The sequence below is a fragment of the Micromys minutus genome (assembly GCF_963924665.1).
Source record: "Micromys minutus genome assembly, chromosome: 2".
NCBI classification, from domain to species: domain Eukaryota; kingdom Metazoa; phylum Chordata; class Mammalia; order Rodentia; family Muridae; genus Micromys; species Micromys minutus.
The window spans coordinates 7,803,762-7,814,312 of record NC_137971.1 but is presented as its reverse complement, the minus strand read 5'-3'; the positions used below and the strand labels follow the sequence as shown (position 1 = coordinate 7,814,312).

Below are 10,551 nucleotides of genomic sequence, written 5' to 3'. Positions count from 1 at the left end.
AGATTAGTTACATCTTCAAAGAAATCCCATCATACTAAACTAGGCGCAGTGGTGTAATCCCAGCCCTGGGGAGGCTAATAAAGAAGAAATACCAGCTTGAGGCCAGCTGATCACTGTAAAGAGATCCTGTCTAAAAATAAATAAATAGATAAATAGGCCTTTATTTTGCCACATTCTTTTGACTAGAAGCAAGTTCTAAAGGTCTTTACTCATAAAAGAAGATAACATAGGCAGGTACCAGTAATGGTTTTCACCTTGGGATGCATCCAAGGCAGGGAGGGAATAACCCAAATTTTCAATCAATGTCGGTAAGTACTTTACTTTCACTTGGGCATATAATTTTATCAATTTTCATTAACTTTAAGTACTTTCATTTAGCCATTATCATTGCACCAATTTTACTATCTTTATGACAAGAATCTATATCACATACCTATGGCCAGATAATTCTCTATTAGGTGTCAGCATCCTAATTAGGCCAGAGTTGCCCACACACTGGTTTCTGTTATTTAATATGCCGACTCAAATTTCTGAGTCCTCAGGCCACTGCTTTTCATGGAGCTATGTGTTCAACAATCTTAAAAAAGGCAGATCTTAGGATCTGCACCACTATGCCGGGAATGAGCATGTCTGAAACCTCCTATCACAGACCACATTGACCCAGCTTGTGATTTTTAAAAGTACTTTTCCACAGTCTTCTTACAGAGTCTCTCTTCCCAAATGCTGCATAAAGAAAAACCAATAGTCATGGGTCAGAAAACCAGACTACCCGCGGGATTTATTTTTCAAAATTCTTTCCTCACTCTCACTTTTAATTTGAGTGTCTATCTATCTAGTGTTTTAATGGAGGGGGTTAGAAATGTAGTTCAATATGGCCACACTGGGAACCCATTAAGTCCATCTCTGGGGTCCCGAAGTGAGACCAAAGTTTCCAAACATGTCCCCAAAGTTATAAGTTCTGGGATGTCTAATAGAGAATGTTCTGGTTTCTTTCTAATCCTGTGATAAACACAATCACAAAACACAGCTTAGGGAGGAAAGGGTACAGATAATCTTGTAATTTATAGCTCATCATTGAGAGATGTCAAAGCAGGAACTCGGAGCAGGAACCTAGAGGCATGAACTGATGCAGAGATCATGGAGGAATGTTGCTTACTGGCTTTCTTTCTCTGGTTTGTTTAGCTACCTTCCTTACAGAGCCCAGGATATGAAATATCCTGTCTCTGAAAGAATCATATAGATTGTATTGATGTATTTGACCAATGGTCTTGCCTTCTGGTTTCACAGTAAGGTCACCTAGGATTTTTAAATGTATTTCTTTCAAAGTAGGGAGAAAGATAAATTCTTACAATGTTCCAAGTTACCCATGGTGCCAACACCAACCATGGCGTTGAGTTCTATGAGCCACCACATACTTTTTGGATTGGGATAATGGAAGTAAAGTAGGGTTGTCTTGTATTTTTTCCATTGTTTGAAATGGTAATTTTCATAACTAATACACTACCACCAGCAAATTCAGATCATAAGTCTAGTTTTAACTTTTTTGATCTCCACATCAGTACAGATCAATCGAAGCTATGGATTTTTAAATACTGGAAAAGAGTTCACTGAATTCCTAGTCCCACATAGTCCATGGATTGGGAAACTTAGCATCTACAGTCGTTTAAAGGAAACAATGACCAGAAGCAAAGGAGGTCACATTTCGTGACTTGAATTCTGAGCATTACACTACTCCATCTCCCTCAATAACATATTAGTAATCTGTTAGTGATTTTTGAGAATCAACTATGTGCTCAGAGTTATGGGCTCTTTCTTGTAGATAAATCTGTCAATAAATATCAGCTATTTGATCATTTATTTAGGTAAACTCTATTGCTAATACTTTTGCTACATGAGTCTTTGTATTCGAAAGAAATTATAAGATATTAGGAGGTATTGTTCCCATTCTCAGAGGATTTACATTCGATAACACAAGTGCAAAAGCATCTACTGAAGATTCATTGTACACTTTTCTGCCCAGGTGAAGACAGAAGAAGAGCAGCTGGGTTAACGCAAATCAGTCTTGCAATCAGGTCAGATTTACATCCTGTCTCTCCAACATACCACTATTTGACTAACTCATAAAGTCTGTGATCAAAATGCTCATGAAGTAAACATTCAAGAATATTCTTAGTATTCTCATATCTTTCACCTTAAACTTTGGTTAATATATGATTTCATGAGGAAACATATCAGTTAAATCCCGTAGCGCTTACTATTATCTGATTATCCAGTGAATTAATAGTGTCATTACATACATGACATTATATGTATATGCTTAATATCTTGAAATATTTTGAATAAGGCAAGCACTGTATGGTCAATAGGCATTTAGGAGTACTAAAGGGTGAATCATAGACTTTGGGATTTGAAGTTGTCAGCGTGTAGGCTAAAACTACTTGCAAGCATGGTTTGTGTGGTCCAAAAACAATGTTTCTTAAAACATCCTAGTTACCTTACAAAACTTCAACTTCTGTAAGGCTAAGAACACTGTCAAGAAGACAATACAGCAACCAACAATTTGGGAAAAGATCTTTACCAACTCTTTTTTTTTAACATATGCAAAATGTTTTATTTATATTTACTTTAATCAAATAAAATTAGTAATATGGTTCAGTAGTCTGAATACATATTTTGGGTTTGTTTTGGGTTTTTTGTGTTTTGTTGGTTTTAAATTGTTTTTTTTGAGTTTTCTTTTTTTAACTTTATTTTAAAAAACAAAGATAAAAAAGAACAAAAAAATTTAAACATTTTTGCATAAATGTATACAAATACACAAATACATTTTGGTCAGTGCTTGGCTTTTTTTTTTTTTTTTTTTTTTTTTTTTTTTTTTAAGGTTGGATACTCTGCATTAAGGTCTTACTAGTTACAATGAGCAAAAAGTACATGTAAAACAGGATGTAACCAAGAATTAGTCAACGTTTTCTTGGTGTGTAAGGATTGAGCATAATGTTATTTTTTTGTTAGTTTTGTTTTCTTTTTTTCTTGAACTTCACACAGTCTGTGAGTTGTTTCTGGGGCAGTCCGAGCCTCTGGGGTTAGCATCCCACTATCAGTGACTGCATATTATGTCTGTTCTTTTGTGACTAGGTTATCTCACTCAGGATGATATTCTCTAGATGCAACCATTTTCTTAAGAATTTGGTTAAGTCATTGTTTCTGATAGCTGAGTAGTACTCCATTGTGTAAATGTATCACAATTTTTGTATCCATTCATTTACTGAAGGACATCTGGGTTCTTTCCAGATTCTGGCTATTATAAATAGAGCTGCTATGAACATTGTGGTGCATCTATCTTTGTTATATATTGGAGTGTCTCTGGGGTATATGCCCAGAAGTGGAATAGCTGGATCTTCAGGTAGTACTATGTCCAATTTTCTGAGGAATCGCCAGACTGATTTCCAGAGTGGTTGTATCAGTTTACAACCCTACCAAGAGTGGAGAAGTGTTCCTCTTTCTCCACAACCTCGCCAACATCTGCTGTCATCTGAGTTTTGGATCTTGGCCAATCTGACTGGTGTGAGGTGGAATCTCAGGGTTGTTTTGATTTGCATTTCCCTGATAGCTAAGGATGTTGAGCACTTCCTTAGATGTTTTTCAGCCATTCGATATTCCTCAATTGAGAACGTTTTGTTTAGCTCTGTACCCCATTTTTTAATAGGGTTATTTGCCTTACCTGGGGATCCACCTCATATTCAGCCACCAAACCCAAGCATTATTGCTGATGTCAAGAAGTGCTTACTGGCAGAAGCCATATGTGGATGCCTCCTCAGAGGCTCTGCCAGAGTCATACTGATAGAATTGAGGATACTTTCAGCTAGCCATCAGAGAACACAAGGACCCCAAAGAAGGAGCTAGAGAAAGGACTGAAGGAGCTGAAAGGGCTTACAACCCTGTGGAAATAACACAATCTAGAAGTTGTAAACTTTTCTCTGATCATTTAAAATGTACCAGTTCTAAGTTAAAAGGTAAGTAATTTGCATGTTTCTTTTACTTCATTTTGTAACAAAAAAAAAATTTTTCTATATAGAAGCCATTGTTTTCAGGAAAATACCCGAAGCCCTGGGTGAATTGCAAACAGGAAACTTCTAAGTACAGCTTGTCCTGCCTGCATGATGTGCTGGAGCAAAGGGGACACAGAAATTGTGGGAGTGGCCAACCAATGACTAGTTCAGTCTGAGACACATGCGGCAAGAAGAAGCCCACCTCTGGCATGGCCTAGAGATTCAGGACCCAGAGGTGGATAAAATCAATGTAACAATTCCTAAGGACATCCCTCTGCAGTCATAGACAGAAGCCTAGGATAACTGTCATCTTCCGGCAACTGATGAGAACAGATGTAGAAACCACAGCCAAATATTATGTGGAGTGTGGGGAATCCTGAAAAAGAGGGGGAGGAAGGATTGTAGGACATAAGAACATGACCTACAGAATCAACTGGCCTGGGCTCACGGGGGATCACAGAGACTGGACTGACAATTTGATATGCCAAGTTTGGTTAGTACCCTGGGAGGCCTGCTCTTTGCTGAAAGGAACTGAAGGAGGGGTGGATTATGGGAAAAGGAAAGAGAGAAGGACTGGGAGGAGAATAGAGAGCGAGTGTGGTCAGGATGTAGTATATGAGAGAAAAATACGTTTTAAAGGCTAAAGAACTCAGCTATCAGAAACAATGACTTAACAAAATTCTTAAGAAAATGGATGCATCTAGAGAATATCATCCTGAGTGAGATAACCCATCACAAAAGAACAGACATAATATGCAGTCACTAATAATGGAATACTAACTCCAGAAAGCTCTGAACACCTCAGAAACAACTCACAGACTGTGTGAAGTTCAATAACAAAAAAAGAATATATTTTAATTAAAATAGAACTGTATCACATCCCCCTTTCCTCCCTACAGCCCCTCCTAGTCTCTCTCCTATCCCCTCAAATTAATAGCCTCTTTTCCTATATTATTGTTACATATATACATATTGTATGTATATGTACCCACAAATACTTGATTACAACCTTTAAAAAAAAAGGTTAAAGAAAAGGAAGGAAAGCACTGGGTGAGAAGCAATCTCTGCTATAGATCAGTGTCCCGTGATTCAAGGTGGCGTTGGGGCCCATTTCAGTGCCGTTTAATTATAACGTGTGTCAGGTGCAAATGAAGGTAATTCGACTTCAACAACAGTAAAACAACAGACAGCAGATTCTACCTATTCTGCTCTATAACCACTTTGACCTAATAGATATTGCTTAAGCCTTACTTGCAAAACTTCAAAACACACACAAAATTCACCCCGGCAGCAGCCGGCATACTAGGCATAAAAACAGGCATCGCTGTATTTTGAAAGCTTGAAATTGAAAATAGTGTTTTCTCCAGCCACAATGGAATTAAACTAGAAATTAACAACAGATGGCTCAAAAATCTCCAAGTAACAAGAAAATTAAGTGATGAGCTCTAACCTATGTGTCAAAAAAATGAAATCACGAGAAAACATAGGAAATATGATAAACTGAACAAAATAAAAATATGACTTAATCAAAAATATATACAATATTTTACTGGACATGGAGCTCAGTGGAAAAATGCTTGCCCAGCACATATGAGACCCTAGATTTGGTCCCAGATAACACACACACACACACACACACACACACACATGTGTATACAGGAAACATTATAACTTTAAATTTCTACATTCACTTACAAAATAATAAAGGTGAGCTGGAGAGATGGCTCAGCGGTTAAGAGCACTGACTGCTCTTCTGAAGACAGCTACAGTATACTCACACCCATAAAATAAATAATAAATATTTTAAATAATAATAATAAAGATATAAAACATACAGTTAATATTCCTAAGTTTCCAGTTAATGTAAAAATAAAATAAAATAAAGCAAATTCCTTTTCCCCATGATAAATAAAATTAAGAATAAGAAGGTATATATGTTTTCAAATGTAATTATTACAAATTAAAGGGAATCTCTTCAGTGTACAGCAGCATGGATAAGCTCTGAAGACACTGTGTTAAGTGAAGTAATCCTGCCACAAAAGGATGGCTACATGTATCTAAGGTGTGTAAGACACTCAAACTCATAGAATCAAAGCACAGAATGGCAGTTGCCCAGGGACACTGGGAAAATAAAACAGAGTTAATTAACAAGGGGCTGAGGTTTCAGGAGGCAAAGTAAATACATTAGAGTAAATACATTCTTTACTTCGGTCATACAACATTGGATTTATAGTTAACAATACCCAACTATGCACTTAGTGTCTGTTAAGAGAGTTGGTCTCATGTTTAAAAGGAACTTTTAATTAAAAGTAAAATTTAAAATTGGCTTGAAATGGATCGGTGAGCTCATAACTTTAAAACTTTTACAGGAAGAAAGCCAGTTAAAAGGAATTATGGCCGTGTGAGACGGCAATTTCTCAGCTACAATACCAAAGCGTGAGTCAGAAACAGAAAGAGGGAGATCAGAGTTAACGTCTAGAGCAAAGATCACAGCTCCATAGTAGAAAAATCAAATGCTCGTCATGCTTGAGACCCTGGAGTGAGGAGAGAAAGAGAAGGCGAAACTCCTGCTGGTTGAAAGGTCCCACTGAAGAGAAGACCCAGATGCCACTCTAGAGAGGAATCAAGGCATTGCATATGGGCCAAGCAAAGAGCCTGTATCTAACATCTAAAGAAAGACCAAAAGCGGTAAGACCATCACTTGTGGTGTCATCATTGTGATGATGTCACTGTGTTGACATTGTGATGTCATCATTGTGATGATGTCACTGTGTTGACATCTTTATGAAGACATTTCACAGAGGGGATGTGGATGCCGGTATTGCCATTTGATATCAAATGATGCTCTAGAGTCTCAGACATAAGACATTTGTCACTTGGTGCTGCTGGTTCAAGAGAGTCTGTTAAAGGTAGGGCCTAGTTGGATATGGGTCAATTGGGCATGACATATATTAATACCACATTTTACCTGATTCGCAGTGCCACTCCCCATCTCCTTCTGTCTCTTCTTCTGGTCCACTTCAAGCTAAGCAGTCTCTGCTGCCTTACATTCCTACAGATGATGTTCAAATGAAGCCATTGAGCAAAAACCCATTGGCCGAGCCCTTTGAAACAAAGATTAAAAATTATGCTTTCTTCGTCTAAATTATCCCATCAAGTATTTGGGAATAAAGTTGACACAACCAAGAAGCACATGAAAAGATGCTTCGATATTCTTAGTGACTAGCAAAAGGCAGAGTAAAGTCAAAATGAGATACATACATACTTCAAAATAAATAAAATTATAAAAGACAAAGCATCTTGTGTAAGAAAGGCTATGATCTATCAACATAGGGCACTTGTTAATTGCTAATGGAATATAAAGTAGAAAATGGGGTTGAAGGAAAGTGGGGGTAGACAAAACTGAGGGGTGTTTGGAGAGTTGCATGGAAATCAACTGCAATAGAAACATCTTAAAATATATGAAGAGGATCCTTGTGAATCTCCTAATAATGGGGAAAGAGTCCCAACAGGCTGTATTTTCTCACCAAATCAAGCTTCCAGTACTGGGTTACATTCAGTTGAGTTGTTGGCAAAAAGGGTCCAATGTAAATCATCAAGCAACCCAGGCTGTTGTCAGGACAGTGTGATGTTCTCTGTAAACTGATAGTGCCCTCACATTTCTCTGAGCGTGGAGAAACCAAGCTGGTGGCTGCACGGAGCCTTCACCAGTATGACCCGATGCCTCTGGTACAGGAAAATACCCTGCACCCTGCCAAAAGAGAAACCTAAACACCAGCCCAGCCACAAAATCTTGGATCTACAACCTGTCCTGCCTGAAAAATACACTTTAAAAAATGGCAGCACAAAAGTTGCAGGTGTAACTCACTAACATCAACTTTGACTTATTTCCCTCAAGATGGAACCCGTAACCAGCACTGCTTGGGTGACCGAGAGCCACAGGGTGGGATTCTGGGCTGAATAAAAGAACAAAAGCTTGAGTGTCCTACCCATGAAGTCTCAGCAACATGACTGCCTAAGTGTGAGCTGAACAGGAAGACACCAGTAGACATGCCAAAGTGGGTGGGGGAGGGGCCATGAGACCTCAGTCCCACAGCCAGTACTACATACAACTAAAGAATTCTGACAGTGGGGGAGAGCAGTCTACTCCAGGGAAGAGCACACAGAGGGCTTATCTGAAACTGAAGGACTGGCCCTAAAAACATAGATATCAGTAATGTTATACAGAATGAGCAGGTTGTATTTAGGAATATATACATATATATATATAGGAATATATACATATATATACATGTACATACATACTACATATATACACATATATGTGTGTGTGTGTGTGTGTGCTGTATGTATATAGATGCATGTATATTAAGAAAAGAAACCAGTTACATTGGCAAGGAGACTACTTAGGCCAACATACATACATATATGTGTGTAAGTGAGTGAGTGAGTGTGTGTGTGTGTGTGTGTGTGTGTACATATATATACATAATAATAAAGAGAGGCCATGGATTGGAAAGACTGTGAGGGGGAGATCTATGAGAGGGTTTAAAGGGAAGAAAGGGAAGGTAGAAATGATAAAAAATAGAAAGAGAAAATTTTTCTCAAGGACAATGTGTTGATTAACCTGTGTTCTGAGAAGCAATTTGTAGTTAGGAACATGCAACTGCCACAAGTAATACCTGAGAGAAATCCTTGCACTGGGCCTTCAGTGGGTCCTCGGGTCCCATGGTTGTGAGTTTGGGATAATGGGCAGTCCTCCCCTCTTGCCCCCTGGGAGCAAGACTGTATTCTGACTTAAAAGCCTAAGTCCTTTCTTTGCCAACATAACTGGTTTCTTTCCCCAATGGCTACAGCCATCGAGGCCTGCTTCTTGGCATCTTTTGAGGGGGCAACTTTCACCAATTTGTTAGAGCTGTGTAGGAAAAGCTAGGAAATTGCACACTTCGTCACCAGAGGTGTTATGTGGAATTGTTGCCACATGAGCCTAGCATGTGTCAGCATTCATTAAACTGCTAGAACACAGCCTTGCTTCTAAATGGCAGGGAGTTGCTCATGGCTGCCAACATAGGTCTACCAATTATAAAACCAATTACTAAGATCAGAAAGGGAATACAGAATATTCTCCCTGCAGGTTTTCTTTTCACTAACTTCTTATCAAGAGGTAAATAGCTTAGCCACCATCTACTAAAAGATTCTATGGTACTGGAAAGGAATTTTCCTGGACATTTTATACTTAAATTTATCAGAGATGTTACAAAGCAGGGTGGCCAAGGAGTATGTATAATAAAGAGATACTTTATTACTAAAGAGTTCCATGGGGGGGGGGGGGTTCATGTGGAGGTCAGAGAGAAAGCAGCCGTGAGTGGAGGCAAAAAGTCATGGCTGCCAAAGTGTCTGAGTCCACGGGAAAGTTCGGCCTGGCCTTAGCAGTTGCAGGAGGCGTGGTGAGCTCTGCTTAATATAATGTGGATGCTGGACACAGAGCCGTCATCTTGGACCGATTGCGTGGCATACAGGACATTGTGGTAGGGGGAGGGACTCACTTTCTCATTCCTTAGGTACAGAAACCAGTATCTTTGCAGCTCTGGACCACGGGATGTACCAGTCATCACTGGTAGCAGACTTGCAGAATGTCAACATCACACGACGCATCCTCTTCCGGTCGGTGGCCAGCCAGTGTCCTCGAATCTACACCAGCGTTGGCGCGGACTATGATGAGCGGGTGCTGCCGTCCATCGCCACAGAGATCCTCAAGTCGGTGGTGGCTGGATTCGATGCTGGAGAATTGATGAGCCAGCGAGAGCCGGTCTCCAGGCAGGTGAGCAATGACCTCAAAGGCGTGAACAGCAACATTTGGGCTCATCCTGGATGACGCGTCCCTGACACATCTGACCTTCAGGAAGGAGTTCACAGAGGCCGTAGAAGCAAAACAGGTGGTTCAGCGGGAAGCGGGGAGAGCCAGATTTGTGGTGGGAAAGGCTGAGTGGCAGAAGAAGGCAGCCATCATCTCTGCTAAGGGGGACTCCAAGGCAGCCGAGCTGATCGCCAACTCGCTGGCCACAGCAGGTGACGGCCTGATTGAGCTGCTGCTGATGGAAGCTGCAGAGACCATACCAGCTCTCCAGTTGTCAGAACATCACCTACCTGCCGGCAGGGCAGTCCGGCAGGGCAGTCCGGCAGGGCAGTCCGGCAGGGCAGTCCGGCAGGGCAGTCCGGCAGGGCAGTCCGGCAGGGCAGTCAGGCAGGGCAGTCCGGCAGGGCAGTCCTTGCTCCTCCAGCTTCCCCAGTGAGGCCAACCAGGCCACGCCTCCATCACTCTGAATGACACCTTCCTTCTGCCCCACCCCAGAAATCACTCTGAAATTGAATGGTTGGCTTAAAGTAAAGGAAATAAAAGTAAAATCACTTCAAAAAAAAAAAAAAAAGTTCCATAGATCTTAGCTGTACCCATAACTCTCATTGAAGACCACAATTCTGATCAAATCACTACAAAATAAAAGGG

The 10,551-nt window shown here is 40.2% G+C and overlaps 1 pseudogene across 1 annotated transcript; it reads left to right on the top strand.

The window, feature by feature from the left end:
- The first annotated feature begins 9,427 nt into the window (after positions 1–9,427).
- LOC308418245 (prohibitin 1-like) lies at positions 9,428–10,339 on the top strand (annotated as a pseudogene). The gene is made up of 2 exons: positions 9,428–9,843; positions 10,295–10,339. The product of its transcript is annotated as a prohibitin 1-like (transcript).
- Positions 10,340–10,551: the final 212 nt, after the last annotated feature.